The following is a 16,270-nucleotide window of genomic DNA, read 5'->3' on the forward strand; positions in this document are numbered from 1 at the left end:
GAGTCAAGCGACACAGCTAGATGCATCATCGTGCCTGGGCAGATTAACAATAATCAACTCGGGTTATTGTTAATCGGAGACAGAAGCCCCCGCTCCCCCCGCGGGACCACGTCGCCGATAGAACGATTCCGAAGACCGTCGTCATTGTCTCAAATCGCATGAAAGTTTCACCGTGGCGTTTAGGGGACACAATAGCACGGATATTCAGAACTATCCCTCGAAGTAACAGACAGTGGAAATGGATCGTCTTTCCCCTGAATCGTTGCTCCCACCGTCGCATCGGTTCCCGTGAAACGGGGAGGGGTTCTGGGATGCGGGGCGAGGGATCGCGAGGGGACGGGGAGGGTTTGGTGGCTGGGGTTGGAGGGGGTTGGCGAAAGGGTCGCCGTTTTCAGGCGGGTTCCGCTAGATGGCACGGGGCCTTCTTTCGGCGATCCATCGCAGTCGCTCCGCGCCGCCCAGACCGTGCGGTTGTTCGTCTCTGCTCGAAAAAAAGCCCGCCACGAGCAGGCGAGCACATTTCGGCGCGCCTGTCTGCGCCATCTGAGAATCTCCAACCAATCTTAGACGCTCGAAATCTCGCTGAGAAAAGGAGCCGCCAGAAAAATATTCGACACGAATTCGGGGTACGGGGTCTATTTCCGGTCTGGGCGTTCAGTCAGCCGCGGGCGGGCGTCGCGTTGTCACGTGTCGTGGTCCGCGTGGCGTGAACACGCTTGCCGCCGCTTTGTGGGGCCACGTCGAAGGGCCAACTGGAGCTCCGAGCGCTCCGAACAACCTAGAAATCTCCTTGAAGATGATCGAATGAATAGATGCCAATCAGCGGAGAGAAACGATCGTCGATCCTCTGAGAGTCGGTCTCGTTCGATCGAACGTTGATCCACGCCGCTACGATCGCGATCTACCTTCGCTCTCCCCTTTCTTCTTCCCGCTCTCGCTCCCCATTGGACGGCTCGCTCGTGATCGCCACGTGGTCGTGCTCGCCGCATATTCGATCGATCAGCGCTCTGCATCCTCGAACTGGCCGGGAAAGAACGAGCTGCACGCAATTCCCGCGAACGAGATAAGGCGAGAGAGAAAGTGAGAGAGAGAGAGAGAGAGAAAGAGAGAGTGGGATAGTTTGAGAGATTGAGAGAGTGAGAGAGTGAGAGGATCACTCGGAACTGGTGCTGCTAGGAAAACGTCCTGCCAGCCAGAGTGAGTACCCTTGTCACGATGAACAAACTTGTAGCATATTGCCTTGCACCGTTCCCCGCACCACCACCCACCCCCGCATTACTCCGTCCCGTGTTCGTTACCCCTCTCTAACCCCCGTCCCCCTCCTTCTCCCGCCTCTAGCACACGGCTATTGTCGATGGTCCTTGAACTTGCTTTGCCGGGAGAATGCGTAGGGTAGGTCTTCTTTGTTGCGTTAGGCTCGATACCGAACCCTCCGTCTTTGCTGTTTATATAGGGTGTATCGCGATACCGGGGACCCACTTCGGGAATGATTTTAGCGTTTTTTAACAGTTTGAAGATCAACGCCAATTTTAAGGGAGTAACTTTAAGCGTATGTGAAAAAATTGACGCGGAAGAATCAGAATGGAATAAGGGAAATTAGAATAGACTATTCGCCTCACGAGTGATAAAGGGTAAATTGCATTGAAAAGTATGCTTACACGTTATACAAGTGTTTTCATTGACACGAAAATTGATCGGCATGAATTTGTCTTAATGGTTTTCAAGGCTATTGCTTCTCTGAAATGGGTACCCTGTGCAGCAACGCACTGTACACGCTTCTTTTACGTTCATCTCATAATGCGCTTTGTCAAAGAAGCTTCGTGTGTAGTGTCGCTCGCATTATTCGCAAATTTTCTGTAATATCCGAACCGATAAAAAATAACTTATCCGTTCGTACAATTTCCTGAAGGAAATTAATTATGTGTGTGGTGCTCTACAAGAGTATCGCATTACCTTAAGTACCTAAAAGTCATCTCTACTTGAAAACGATTTACGATTTACAGGAAGCACGGCCAAAAATATCTTTCATAAAATCTTAGTTATCGTCAACACTGTGTGATTCTAAAAAAGATCCATTATCAATCTCATTCGGAAATCAATCAGCTTTCGGCACGATTTTCCCCGCTCCAGCGCAAACAAGAGCCGCCAAAAAAAAATAGATAAAATATTTTTCCGGATTGCACGCAACACTCCATCAAAATCGAAAAGTCAACAGGTCCCGGTCACCGACGCATCATCAAACGAAGTTGAACCGCTTCGAGCCACAGATTGAATCGCAAAAGGACCCAGATTCCAGTCAATCCCGCGAGAACACATTCGGGGGATGGTAGTCGCAATCATCGCGCGTACGGACAGCCTCAATTTCCGCGAACTTTGCGCCGTAATCGAATGAAAGTTTCCGCGTGTACCGGCCGAAATTTCGCAACCTTATCGTCCCTTTAGCGGTACGCCATCGATCTAATTGCATCGATTGTCAGCAAACCGCGCGAATAGAGGGACAGAGAGGAGGGGAGACTATGTATAGAAGAGGAAGAACCGAGAGAGAGAGAGAGAGAGAGAGAGAGACAGAGTTAGTGAAAGGGGTAAGAGAGGGAGAGAGAGAGACTGGAGCAAGCCCGGGCCGCCGCGTGCGCAGGCTTAGCCCTTTAAATGACTTAGCAGACAATTTGCCCATTAACTCAGCCGGTCTCTACCCGTAATGGAAGCCATTGTTCGACCTATCTTGTCAGTAATACACGGCTCCCTCCTTCGTGTGTGGGTGGGCGTTCGCGTGCGCGTGTTACAGGTACGCGACCGTGTGCACGCACGCACGGGGACATCGGGACACTCGTGATATCGGCCCGGCTACATTGTGCGTCAAGATGAGATCGTCTCATTATGATTACGTTAATTAATCTAACGCATTACGGGCTGATAGCGCCCTAAGAAGGCTTTCGCTGCCGGGGCCGAGCACTTTGCCAGCCAAAAACGCTCCGCATTTCTACCCCTCTGGTTTCGGATCAGACCCTCAGCGTTCTTTTTTCTTTCATAAAAGTAACGCAATTTGTTGCATTTCGGACTTGCGTCGAGGTACAGGGAAATTAGGGTATGTTGGATTCCTCAAGAGTTTGTTCGAATAAATTTGGGAAATTGGTTTTCAGGTGGATGGAAAAATTAAGCATTTATTTGACGAACACGTTTTCGACACCTTTTTTGCTCAGCTTCATCTCGTTAAAATATTTGATATAAATTATAATATATTAACACAGTGTAGCAAAAGGATGTCGTTAAATGAATTTCACTAGTTTTATTTGAACTACAATGTTAACGTTTTGTACTGGTATCGGCTGCAGTGCGAGCATATATTCTAGTCAAACTAATCTTCATGAATCAGGCTAATGTTTGACATGCAAATCCGCAGACGCGTTCTATTATGCTATTGTATGAGCCGGAATGGTGATTGATGAATGACTGTGGTCATTCTGTGTTCTTTGACATCGTATTTCTTAAAGAAAAATACTAGATTTAATAGTTCAGTTATTTTAAATTAGTAAATTTTTATTAATTCCAGCATTCCCTTCATTCAATGCAGCGCTATCAAAAAAATGGATAAAATATAAAAATGGTCGAAACGAAAACGGGAACTTTTATGAAAACTCAGACGTTCGATTAGCACCCTTTTGGGGCTCGAGGGTGGTATCACGGGGTAGATTGGCAAACATCGGAGATCGACGTAATTGCACGGGGCATCGGGTTCCGGGAAGATCGCGCGTCAAAAGGCGCATCCGGCGCGTCGGAATCGATGCGTTTCGAGTGTTCTGCAACCCTTCTGCTGTTTCTATTCGCTGATTTTTTTCTCACTCCGACGACTGGAAAGTGGTGGGGGAAAAGGTTCGCATTAGAGCCGGGAATCCCGGCGACGGATACGCGATATTTCATTGGCAAAACGTCAGCAAGTATCGGCGATCCTTTAACGACGTTCCGATGAAATTCGCGTCGGACGCGGCGCGCGTCTTCCGTCCTCGTTTTTCCTCTCTGCATGTTGTTTATCGTTGAACAGTTTAGAGGTCGCGCGACGTGATTTATTTTCAGGAAAATATACAACGGCTAAAAAGAGATTTCGTGATCCGCACGAGTACGTTCGCGCGCGCGCAAATGCGTCCTTTTTTTTCGCTTTCGTTCCGCGCCCATTTTCGGATCGGTTTTTGCCTCTTTTTGTTGAGAGAAGAGAGAGAGCGCGTTTGTTTCTCTGTCTTCCTTTTTTTTTGTAGGAAAAACCGTTTTCGGTTATGGCGGTTGATGCATCGCTAGGGGCCCGCGTCAAATTTTACAGAAAAATCCTGAGTGGACAGAACTCCGATACAATTCCGCCCATTGTGCCGTTCAAAACGATAGCTAATGCCTCGATGCACAGCAGACGATTGAAATCGTCCAGATATTCGGACGGCACCGCCTCTGTTTTATTCGACTCGTGCGCGACGCGATTATAAAAACCGAAGGATCGACATTGGCGAACTTGATGCATCTATTGGAGCTTGCTACCTTGGTTAGGCTTCTGGTCGACGACGTTCAACCAACGTGTCCGGTTAATTGCTCAACCCTTCCCTTGGGGAGAGTTTGCGCCAAAAATTGGACGCTATAACGGTGAGCCTAGAATGCGCTGCGAATTTGCCGACTGTCTACACTCAGTAAAATATAAGTCTCCGTACACCCTTTAAAACAGCATAACTTTTTAATAATTATACCAAATGACCTGATGTTTTGTAAGCAATTAGAAGCATTACTGAAGGTTTACTGAATTATGTGCAAAAAATATTTTCTAAAAATTAAAATAGAAAAGGCACTTTTTAAAACTTTTTTATTTGGGCCCTTAATACAAATTTAAAATATATGTTTTGTAGATCTATTGTAGTTACACACCTGCTGAAAATTTCATCGAAATCGATTGACATACACACGACCTACAAGCGGTTAAAAATGGTGAAAATACAACTTTTGATCAGTTTCTGCTTAAAATCCACAGAATCATACATCTTTCGATGGGTGTCGTTTTTTCCTGCGTTAACCGATTTCGATGAAATTTTCAGCATGTGTACAACTAACATAGATCTACAAAACACATATTTTAAATTTTCATTAAGGATCCAAATAAAAAAGTTTAAGAAAGTGCCTGTTTTATTTTTGCATGCAACCTTGTAAATTGTAATTTTTAGAAAATATTTTTTGCACATCATTCAGTAAACCAATGCTTCTAATTGCTTACAAAACATCAGGTCATTTGGTATAATTATAAAACAGTTATGCTGTTTTAAAGGGTGTACGGAGACTTATTTTACTGAGTGTACTTCGACGACTTTTTAAAGGGACTTAATGTTCGAACACAGCTGTGGAAATTAACCCTTAATTCGTAGACTAAACTGTACACTTTCGCTAGTGCATTGTACGATCATTACAAATATCAAGTTTCTTTAACTTCTGCAGAACATGTGGATCATTTAGTCTTCAATTATGCACTTCAAGATATCTGACAGGGGTGTGCGAGGATTCCCGAAAAAGTAGGGATTCTCGAATGTACCAGGATTCTCTAAACAAAAAATTTGTTCTTTATATTATATATTCATTAATATATCGTATATTTATTATAATATAAATATCTAATTATTATACGGAATTCTTGTCATTGAAAGAATGTTGTGCATCACGAATTTCAGGAGTGTCATATGTCAAATTCTCGAAATTTGAGGGAAACCCGATTCTTTCGTAAAATGGAAAAATTGCGACTCAAGAATTTCAGCGAATTTAGCGATTGAAGAAAACAGACTGTGTTTGCAAAAATGATCTATCGTCCGGTTGAAAGGATATATTTTTTGGTAGAAGGACCCGGAGTCTAGAAAATCGCTTTTCCAAATATAAATCTAGATCCTGCCGATATTCTTGAGCGATAAAATCAACCAGCCCTCGACAACAAGCGAAAATCACGAGTCGACAGGCAACAGTGTCAGTACACTAGCACACTCGGGCCATGCAAAGCATCGCGTGACGCAGGATAGTCCGGCCAGGAGAACCGGAATCTCCGAGCGGAAGAAAGTAGTCGACGAGCGACTTCTCGCGAGGACTGCCTCTCTCTCTCTCTCTCTCTCTCTCTCTCTCTGTCTCTCTCGCTATAGAGTTGGCTTCGAGGTGATGGTGGGGGTGTTCCGGCGCCACCGGCGGACGCAGAAGGCGCGAAAACGTCCTGCCGCGATTAGGCTGGCAGCTCGTGGCAGGAGGTGGCACAGGACTAAGCTAGATGGCGGCGCCGATCACCGAGAACACGAGGCACGAGGACATGGAGAGGAAGAAAGGGAGAGAGAGAGATAGGTAGGAACGTTGCGAGCATGGTCGGGGTACGGTCCTTGAACGGCCACGGGACAAAGAGGCAGGATGAGCCAGGAGAGCTGAAGAAGGATATCTGCTGCCTGGAGCGGATGTGTGTCAAGCCGCGCCAGGATCGCTCCAGATTTCCGGGATTTGGCTAGTGCTTATGGCTCGGGAAAAATTATTGTGTTCATTTTTTTTTATTTAAAAAAATCCTTCCTGTATTTAACATGTTTGCAGAAATTCTCATTATAAGAAAATAAAAGAATGGACATACAGAGAAATTTTGGAATATTTTTTAGAGAAAGATTAACAAATTGGTTGAAAGAAATACAGCAAATGGATACCCGGATACCCGGTGTACTACACAAGGGTTAAGTTACACAGTCCTCCAAATGAAGTCTATACAGCCGGATGTAATTTACATTATATTACAGAATACAATTTAAATAACATTATTGTTTAGCATATCTGGTTGTATACGCAGGTTGCATTCTTCCAAGAAAGTAAAAATATTGTGTTCATTATATTCTCTGGATCATTATATTCTTTTATCATTTTACTGTTTCGAATGGTGTCTTATACATTTTTGTAATACATTCACAAAAATTCGCAGTCCAGTTATCATTACTGTGCAGATTTTGCGAGTAAAAACGACTTACAACAGACTCTAATAGTTAATCAGTTTAATTCCTCAACGAGTGAACCGTAGGAAAAGCAATTTATACGAGTCTTTTGCAGCTCTTTAGGATAAAGGAGCCTTAAGTCCGACAATTTTTCGACCATTTTCGAACATTCTGAATGCACAAGGGTCCGCGGACTAATTATAAATCTGTCTTTCACCGATTCCGGTATGATTGAGCATTGTTTGACGAACGGGTTTCCGATCGATCGTCGCTCGTGAAATCCTGCGGGCTTCAATGAATTAGCGGACTACATAATTTAATTCCGTTCGCGAAGGGTGGTCATTGTCTGAAGCCGTTTAAGAATTTAACTCTTGTGCCAATACCCGAAATTTTGCTACGAGGTTCGATAACATTGTGTAGACTTCATCCTTTCGACTGATATTTTATTAAATACAAGCCAACTCGTAATTGTTGGAAGCGTAAAAGTGTGAAATGGCTCACGTAATGTCGCAATTTATGGCAAATAAAAATCGTCGGTGTTATCAGGAAGATACAGCACGTACCTAATATTTGTTCAAAATCTAATTTCTAACGGCACCCGGGAATCGCCATTCGACTGCAAAGGGTTAATAGAGGCTAAGTAAAAAATTAGACGGGAATATATATATATATATATATTATTTGATTTCGTCCGTCGCGAAGATGTCTCGGAACAAGTTCGCGGATCAAGATCTTCCGCGCGGCGTTTATTGGATCGTGACAAGTGGAGACTGGGCTGAAGGGCCACGAGAGGGCGATGAAACGCGAGGGATAGAGGGCTGGGAAGGGCAGAGGGCATCGGCACGGCACTCCGCGAGAGAAAAGATGAGCAGCACTCATTAAAAGTCGAGTATTAATATTTTAACGGTCTCAGACTCTCTCTCTCTCTCTCTCTCTCTCTCTCTCTCTCTCTCTCTCTCTCGCTCGCTCGCTCGTCCGGAACGAGGATTGCGGCCACCCAACCGAATTTCCATTTCGATACTTTCCATTTTTTATTTTTTTTTCTTTCCTTCCTTTTTTCCGAATTGGACACCGTTCAAGCGCGCGCGCACCCGTTCTCCCTTGATTCAATTTCGAAATCGATACGGAGAGCATCGAATTTTTTACATCTACGGGGATAGAACAGCAGGACGACGCGAATGGTAAATAATTTAGCGTTCCGACGAGGTGGGACTCGGTTCGAACGGCTCGCTAATCCGAGGAGAGGGAATTCTGCTTACCGCGAATCGACCCAATTTATCTGTGAAAGCGAAGAGAGTAGCCGGGGTAACTTGACGGGATCAATTCTGGTCTAATGTATTACTAATATTCGTCGCCGAAGACAGATTGATCGATAATACCCGGGAGATGGAGATATTATTCCCAGCGATCTCATCTGTTCACTAAAGCGAGTGCTTTCTCACTGTTATCCGAGGTACAGTGGTGCGCTAATTCGAGGATCGTTCCTTTTAGTGCGATATTTTTGCAACTGATCGCAATTATACAGGATAAGTCACCTAATGTTGCCACCTCAAATATCTTTGTTGTTTTTGAAGATACGTCAAATGTCTGAAGGACAAAGTTGAATGGTAAAATGAGGCTCATACGATACCAAAAAAATGTTTGTTTCTATGTAATTTTTTTAGACATGTGAAGGTCACCTTCATTTTTTTAAATGGAATGAGGCATTTTTTAATACATCAATCGATGCAGCTGGACATTCGTTATAAAAAAAGTACTAACCTATGTATGTGGGAAAGTTAGTAGTTCAGGAGCTATTTCAATTTAAATAATTCTAAAACACCATTACTGTCGTACTAGGACACTAGTAAATGAACGCTCATGTCATAGTACACACGACAGTAATGGTGTTTTAGAATTATTTAAATTGAAATATCTCCTGAACTACTAACTTTTCGAGATACATAGGTTAGTACTCATTTTATAACGAATGTCCAGCTACATCGATTGATGTATAGTGACCTTCATATCTCTAAAAAAAATTACATAATACCATTTTACCATTCATCTTTGTCCTTCAGGCATTTGACGTATCTTTAAAAACAACAAAGATATTTGAGGTGGCAACGTTAGGTGACTCACCCTGTATAAATCATAAATGTATAAATCCTAATTCAGAGTAAACATTTAATTAATTCCTATTTTCATTTACCTAATTCAGAGCACTTAACACTAAATACACGTTTTAGATCTTTTATGATACAATTATTGTAATTTTAAAGGTGTTTCCATGGGAATTGATGGAATACATTTTTTACAATTGTTATTTTTATAATACATATCAGTCACTGTGAATGGTCGGTAGGTTTAATGTTAATGGGCCAACGAACATTTCCCAAGAATTCCAGCAAAAGCAGCAGACCTGAGAAAAGTGGGTTTATCCGACGATGCTCGCGTTTCTTGCAATTCGCAGGACAGGTGTGACCGGCTAAATGTTTCCGGACAACGGTGAGGTCGGGTCTTCAGGGACCCGGCACAGTCCTCAGCATCGTACTGTGGGGATGGAAACGTAGCTAACGGCGAAAGTTAGACATTAAACCTATCACCTCCCCTTTGTTCGTTTGCGTGACCTACAGGCACAGATGCGTACACGTATATCCATTCCACGTGCAAGGTTTACGTACGTGGTAGGGCCGAGAGGGTTGACTGGGCTCTCCAGTCGATCAATAGCACCCCCACGTTTGCGTCCCCGGGTGAGTGCATGCGATAGGCACCCCATTGCTATGCCACCCCGAAAGCCACTTTATATTTTAGTGGGAATGTTCTACAACCCCTTCGAAAGACACACTCGAAAACCCGGGCTCGAGCCGTTGGAGACCGACGGCGAGCCGCGGCTCTGCACCCCTTCTCGTCTCTCTCTCTCTCCCTGGCACCCCCTGCAATCTTCCACCCCCACAGCCTACCGGATGAATATGGCAAGGTCATTTCTCTTGTTTAATCCGCGTAATTAGCCGGTGCCTTTTACCCGGCTTGCACCCCCAGCGACCGAGATCGATACCGCTTTCGTTTTTCGACGTAACTGACGATCAGAAACGGAAAATGACGGGTACACTGCAATCCTGGACTCGAAACGATCCATTTTGGTCCGTTACTATGTAATCTTACCTGCCTGAAGCTTCGTTTTATTTCGTTATTTAACTTAATTCGCAAGTAGAGGTTGAAAGAGTGTGAAAGTCCTGTGTTAAAGTGTTTGCAATAAGTAGTTCCTGTGTCGTCTGTTTCGATTCGACACGTTTATTTTTCTCTTGAGTAGCGGAGGGAGGCCGGCGATTACAGTAACGATTAATCCAGAAGGAAATTTCCATCGGACCGTTTCCTTTCCATTATTAATTAAAAAAGTAACGAACGACGCGACGTCTGGGTTCGTTTAGCCGGACGACCGGGAACGAGGTAGAAATTTTCTACGAAACAACCGGGCGTCCAAAAGGAGGAACAGAAACATTCGTATGACATCGTACGCTCTAATTGCAAGAAGCGCGATGAAATGAATGAGATAAGTCGTATCTGTGTGCTCGTGCGAGGTAAAACCCAGGCTTACCGGGGGCACCCGGTACGTATATTTAAAACGAGCCACGAAGCCGTCATTAATCATAAATAATAAATGTTACTCTATTTTCCGTGGCATTAATATTCTATTTAACATGGCCGTATCACTAGGAGTGCACGTGACCGTATCACTACTAGATTCTTGAATAATGAACCGGTGATAAATTGCGCCGATACCGGCAAAACTGGTCGTATTAAAGCTAAACTAATTCGTGCCGCAAGGGAGCTCGCTACCAGCGCGCTGCGCCGCGCCGTGGCGGAAGCAGAAATTATTGCTGTTATTATTATTAAACGTCTTATCGCGGGGCTCGGTGACACGCGCGATAAGAATGCCCGCTGTTTCTTTCGCTGTTCCTGTAAACTCTCGCCTCGACGTTATTCTTTAAAAATTATATTTAACTTCAAATTAAATACCCATTTAAGCATTCCAACGGGCGGGAACAGAAAATAAAATAAGAGGGCTAAATGAAACTTTTAATTAAACATCTATTAACACGGTAGATTGACGTGTTGATTATGCAGTAAAGTCTGAAACGAAGGAAAACCGTCCGGTTCGTGCTGTTTCTTAGATCGTGTAGTTCCGCTATGTATTAAATATATACTATAGAATTTGAAATCGGATATTCGTTCCCATAATTATGAATAGAAATGAATTTGTTTAAGACAGATTTCAGCAGATTTCAAGAATCTTTTCAATGAGTAGCGTCGAGTCAATACGTTCGTTTGAAATACATTCGTCTCGTAATGAACTCATTGCCATCCGCACGGAATAGTGAAAAAGCCAGCCGAGAGGTCGCTCGACCGATGAATTAGGGTCGCGACATTAATCCTGACCGGAGTACCGGCATGCTATCACGACATGTCGTAAATAACCGGGGACAGGGGGTACGGTGGGTTAAAATGATATCCAAAGAAATGCAAATCGGGGAACAAATTGATCCGTGCTACTTCGTACCAGCGATAGTTAGCGTCGAGTGGTTTCTCGCCACTATGTTCATTCTTCGACGCAGTTGTATAGAAGACACGTAGAAAATTAATTCGTTGCGCATGAATCTCACGACAGCAATCGTCTGCGCGGCATCTGTTCGATGGTGATATTCCTTTCCTATTTACTTTGATAAAATGATCGATTTAATGAAATTAAATAATTATCGTCCATTCGCGTAACAGCGGTACGGCAACACCTTGGGAATCCCCTGTACGTATTATTTCGACGACGAGAGAAGCGAAACACGGTCGGTATGGCAGATGTCTGGACAGAAATGATACTGGGTCACGTTTTCATCAAGATCTCGAGGTGCGGGACCGAGGTCCAAATGATCCGAAGAAAAGGGTTCGCCGAGGAAGGACAACGAAGAAAGACGAGGGCTATTGTTTTTTCGACACACTTCCCTTCTTTATCCTGGTCCTCGTCGAAGACAATGCATGCTCGCAACCTCCTCTAGCCGGGGAACATTGCCCGAGTGTGACACGGTGATTTTGATGAAACTTCTCGCGAAAATACACGTGTTTTCTTTTTACCGTATCCGTGTTACGGGGCCAAAAATGGACGAAGTCACCGCTGGAAATGCGGTTCAACTCGCTAAGTAATTCTCGTTGCATTCTAACTATTTGCCAGTCAATTAAAACAAATGGCTTTAAGGATGAAGTGAGTTCATATAAATTCACAGAACGGGTGTTACGAGTATGAACACCTCGTGTCCATCAATTTTTCCTAAATGGCTGCAGTTTGCGAGTTACCTCAAAAAGAGCCCTCGTCGAATGTTTATGCGAACCCCATCGCGCGGGCAAAGTTTCATGAAAATCGGCGTGTCACTGTTGGCTGATGTTCCTTGTTAGTCGAACAGCCGCCGCAGTCGCCCTCTATCATCCCTTCTCGGTCTCTGTCGGTGTCTCTGTCGCTTTGGCCGGTCTCTCGCTCTGCTCATTAAGTAAATCACCATCGTCGTCGCGGCTCGTTCCCAGGGCCAAAGTGAAAATTCACCGGTGGACACGGACGAGAGGAATGCGTCCCCGCGGTTGCCACACCGCTCCGGGGACCTTGCGCCGAAGGGATTCGTTCTCCTTCGTTCCTTCGGCGTGGCTTTGTACCGGCGGCGGCGGCCCCCGGAAATCCGAGCTGGAAAAATTAAAACATCCGGGGCTAGGCTCCGCGAAGAATCTCTCTGTGATTCCGGAGGATTTATTTTTGTTTACCTACCCGTCCACAACTGACACGTGTGACGTAGCCTAGCACGTCCCATCGTAGAACCTTCAATTATGTAAGGAAAACGCGGGGGTGTTCGGCGGCGGGGGCAACAAAGGCCGCCGAGAGATCCTCTAATGAGATAGAGACGGCGGATACCGCGTGTTAACGAGGTAATGGAGGCAACCGAGCGTACCGGCCTCCATATTGCGTCTACTCGATCTAAATGAGCTATCAGAACGAACGGCCGGCCCGACTATTTTAATTAAAATTTAAACAAAGATCCCCACCGGCTAACGGGCGTCTTAATTTTGCTTCGTTGGGGACCGTAGGTAGTCAGGTAGCCCAAAGTACTGCGACATAATGATGTATTCTTCTGAAGATGCCACTTTCTCGTCTGCTCTAATATTTTCCAGAACCAATTTGTTCACGTGTTTACAGACGTTCGATCTTTTGCGACAATTTAGTACACAGATACTTTTTGGATGCACTTGATGATCTCGCACCATTTTTGGATCTGCTTAAAGATTTCGCGGATGTTTCGGTGTCGGAATTGGCCAACCTGAATGACTACAGTGGTTCCCGAAGAAAGCATCATTTGCGCGACGAGAACTTACGCGTGGGAATAATGAACCGGCGTTGATCGATACACCGGGTACCGCTAACGATGCAATTTCGGCGAAGTTATAAACGGCCGATCGATCAATCAATGAGATTGAATTTTGTCGGCGCCACGGTGGAAAGGATCGTTGAGCCAATTAAATAATATAACTCCTCGTCCTTGTATAAATACTTGGAAGACTTTTCGGTAGCTCTCTCCCTCTCTCTCTCTCTCTTTTTCTTGTTCCTTCTCGTGTCTCCTTTTGCCTCCAGTCAGCGTTCGCGTGTTTGCCTCCTAGTCTCTCTCTCTCTCTCTCTCTCTCTCTCTCTCTCTCTCATGCTTCTTCCTCCCCTTTTCACGTTCCTTCCTCTCACCTTCTGGATTTGATTGAATTTTTTCCCGAGGAAGAAATGTTTCCACCAAATGAATCCGTCGAAATATTGCATTCCGACAAGCACGATCCAATTTTTCGTTTAATAAAAGAGAGCTTTTCTGTTCGCAGACCTTTCATTTCTTTCTCACGCCTTTTTCGTAACCTTCGGCTAACCCTCGCGTTCCCTTCGATCCAACGATTTATCGATCGGCCTCCGGCTTCTCACGGCTATTCGCACCCGGCCCCCAACCTTTTTACGGTTCTGCTAATTTCGCTTCCGAATAATAGTCCGGCAGAAATTCGTCTTCGGGATCGGGGGCCGCGAATTTTACTTCGTTTTTATCGGGACCCGTGCAGAGACGAATCGCACCGGGTAAACGATGATCGAACGTCGTCCCCGTGGATCGCTTATACAGTGGATCGTTGGTAACGAAGGGAAATAAAGAATACAGAGGGCACACGCGTAAAAATAATTGCTGGGGGTTTCGCCTTACAAATTGCTGCACACAGAGTGTGTTTCCAACTGCTTAATCGTGGACGCTATTTTTTCTTTAACAGCATAATGTAGATTTACGATCTTTCAGATTTTTCATGCAATTTTCGAGACTTCGATCTTTATATGAATTTGATAACCTTCGGTATCTAAGAATTGAAAAGAGGATTGTGGGAATCGGTGCGAAGCTACCAAGAGCGTACACATTTAATGGCGACAAGGTCCACCGATCTGAAACGATTTTTTATTAGCCACTCGCCGGATCCTACTTCCAATCTGGCATTTTAATATTGCATATCGTCGCTCGCTTGTAAATACTGGCTCGATTCCGTGGCAATCGTTCGGATCTACATACATACGCAACTTCGTCTCTATCCTGCGGCCTGGGGACAAATACGCGGCTCGAGAGAGAATGAGAGGAAGAGAGAAAGGGGTGGAGAGAGACGGAAGAGTATCGAGAGGAGACTCGCGGCGAGCCTGGCTGGGTGGCACTGAATAAATATAAACGATACGACCAATAATACCTGTAAAATTAATAATAATCGCGCTGTCGTACCGCGGGTAGGTAGTTCGTCCTTGCGGCCCTCCTCGCCGCCCATCAATCACATCAAAAATTCCCGGATTGGTCGATACCGTTCGTCCGATCGGCGCGGAAGGGGAGAACTCATTTCGATGAGTTTGTAATTAAAAAATTAATTAAACGAAATCCCGGCCGCGTAGCTGATTTTTTCCGCGTATGTATATTGCCCCGGTCGTCATTGTGTACACTCACGCTGCATATCGCGGAGTCATTATGGCGACTGGATTTTAACGATTCCCACCCCCCCCCGCACAATTCGTTTCTACGGTTCTCTCCTGCACACACCCCCTTCCTCTCTCTCTCACTCTGTGCTCTCGGGCCACCCCTCGACCAAAGCCTCTCGTCCACCCTTCCCTCGGACCAATATACACGCATAATTGCCTATGGTCGATTTATTCGACTTCTGTGCTCGCGTTTCGAACGATATTTTTCTCGATGATATTTCCCGTAGACTTGATATTCCTGAATTTTTCGATTCGCTTTGTGACCCCCGGCTGGAAAATTCATTACGCGACGGATATTATGAATCCGATAAGGAAATTTGAATTTTTATTTAGCTTTGTCGCTGGTACACCATCCGGGCTGAGTATTTACGGTCCGCGATATGCTGGAGGTTACCTGGGCGGCCATTTTGGTGCGATCACCGTTGGCAACTTTTGCGCAGAGAATGATCGTTGATGTTTGTGTATCTACGAATTTGGTTGAATCTAGCCAAGACTGTCATGGAATTGTTCAAATCGTCCACTTTTTCGGGATTAAATTTCACGTCACAATAATTACACTGTGTAAAATTTCATTTTTCTACGAACTAAATGTGGTAGAGGAACATAGTTAGTAAAGCGCGACGCGAAAGAATCCGATCACTAGTATATTCGCACGAATTAAACGCGAGACGAAGGTTCCGTGACTCGAGAGTTAATTAATTATGCAATTGAGGAAAGATGGCCGTGGTTCAGCAATTTCTGCGGGACGCGGACAGTCCGGCGACATAAATTTCCGGGGGCCAGGTATCCCGGTTGGCCGAGGGGGGCCGAAAAAGTCGGAACTCTAGGCAGCGGCACTCCAGATCTGAGAATCGCTTCGAAATTAAATAACTTCCCAGGGGGATTCGTCGGCAGAAAATTTACGTTGACCAAATAAATTCTGCGCGGTCCTGCATTCCACGTCCCAGCTACTATTTTAACTATGTGTGTATATAGAGAACGAGAGAGGGGAGAGGGTGCGGGGTACCGGGGAGTGTTCCGACTTATATCGCGCTAGGAAAAAAAAAAGAAACGTGAAGGGGACGCATATATTGGGGCCATTTAGAGCGGCGGTCGACAGTTCGAATTGTTAGCGCGCCCTGTAGCGACCGGTTTAATTTACTCTTATTGGCTTCGACGGGATTGCCTCGCGAATACGGGAAACTTATCTGCTGCTCTCCCACCCTCTAGCCCCTTCTTTCCCTCCCTTCTGGTACGAAGATGAAGTTATCCGGGATTACTCTGTAAT

The 16,270-nt window shown here is 45.1% G+C and overlaps 1 long non-coding RNA gene across 1 annotated transcript in view; it reads left to right on the plus strand.

Annotated features, from left to right (window-relative positions):
• The first annotated feature begins 423 nt into the window (after window positions 1–423).
• The window catches only part of LOC143208091 (uncharacterized), a 398,278-nt gene continuing 382,431 nt past the window's right edge, over window positions 424–16,270 (plus strand). Inside the window, exon 1 of the long non-coding RNA XR_013008840.1 lies at window positions 424–1,197. This is a non-coding gene — a long non-coding RNA (uncharacterized LOC143208091). The remainder of the gene's footprint in view (window positions 1,198–16,270) is intronic.

The sequence above is a fragment of the Lasioglossum baleicum genome, chromosome 4, assembly GCF_051020765.1.
Source record: "Lasioglossum baleicum chromosome 4, iyLasBale1, whole genome shotgun sequence".
In the NCBI taxonomy this organism is placed as follows: domain Eukaryota; kingdom Metazoa; phylum Arthropoda; class Insecta; order Hymenoptera; family Halictidae; genus Lasioglossum; species Lasioglossum baleicum.